The sequence below is a fragment of the Rattus norvegicus genome, chromosome 1 (genome assembly GCF_021556685.1).
Source record: "Rattus norvegicus strain SHRSP/BbbUtx chromosome 1, alternate assembly SHRSP_T2T, whole genome shotgun sequence".
Classification (NCBI taxonomy): Eukaryota; Metazoa; Chordata; class Mammalia; order Rodentia; family Muridae; genus Rattus; species Rattus norvegicus.
In genome coordinates, this window is record NC_141534.1 from 123671162 (window position 1) to 123672606 (window position 1445).

Consider the following 1445-nt stretch of genomic DNA (forward strand, 5'->3'; position numbering starts at 1 on the left):
CCATTGATACTTTGGACCCAGTCTGGCAGCCCTCTTGGGGTGTCTTTTTTCTGGCTCTAACATGGCAGCTATGCTCTCTAGTCCTGTATCTTTTCAGGCATGGAGTCTGTCTTCCTCCTTGCATGGGAAAACTCCCTCTATCTCCTCATTCCTCTCTTTCACTGTGACTCCTGCATTCTATAAATCAGACTTCTGTATGCCTTTCCCAGTCATTGGTTCCCTGCAATTTATTTACCAATCAGAACCAACTGGGAGCAGAGACCTTCTGTTAAGTTAAGACGTGGGGTTCTCATGCAAACAATTTTGAGGACCCAAATTAACATAATATGAGCAGCAATATGCCAAACCCACTACATAAATTAATGTATGAAACAATAAATATAGAAATAAGCAAGGTGAAAATTACTTTCAGAGTGTTTGCAATTTTACAAATCACTAGAATGATACATGTAGGACTACTATTTGTATTCTGAGATAAATTATCCTTTGTTTAAAGATTAATTTCATATATAATTCACAGCTACTTCTGTTTCATATATCATTTAATAAGTTGCATGTTACTTTATAATTACCTTTGCTAATCTTATACTACAATAGTAAGAAGATCAGAGAGAATATTTTTGTTGTTGATGCTATGCATTCATGTATGCTTGTGTGTGTGTGTGTTGTGTGTTTGTGTGTGTGTTGAAGAATTCTTCACATATTACATATCATTATGATTCATACAGTATTTTTGATATTTGAAGGCACTTTTAATTGGTAAAACTAAAATATATTTAGATATGATCGAACACATTAGTAATTTTAGAACTCAAGATGATAAAGCAGAAGGATCATAAATTCAATGTTAGTACAGGCTATATAAGAGCAAGAGCAGGCAGCCTAGTAAGGTCTTGAATGAATGTTAATAATGTTTCTCTATTTGACATTAATTGCCTAGAGGCTTATTGAGCCACTTCCCCTAGCTCCCATAACTATATCTAGGTTCTACTATGGTGTTCATAATCCCTCCTCTGCTTCCCATGACTGGAGGTTAACAGGTCCAAACCTGCACAGGTTTTGTGCCAGTAATGACATGTTTTGTGAGACCAATGGTATAATGGAGATGTTATGTTTGAAAGATGTTCAAACCTATCACACTTACTTTTTGGGACGTATTATTTACCAAATATTACCTCCTTCATGATATTCTTGGAGGAGTGATATAGTATTCTACTGTTCATATGAGCTTTCAATAGTCCTGATGCTCAGCACTTGGACTAGTTATAACCTATGCTCTTACCTCTGATCGCTGAACAAGAAATTTCTCCAGAAAATCAGTTTCAAATTATTACATGTATACTTAAAATAATAAAGTAAAAGAACTAATGAGAGAATGATGGATGAAGAAAATAATAAAGAGAAAAGGAGGGGGAAGAAGTTAGGAGAAAGGAAGACAAAAGAAG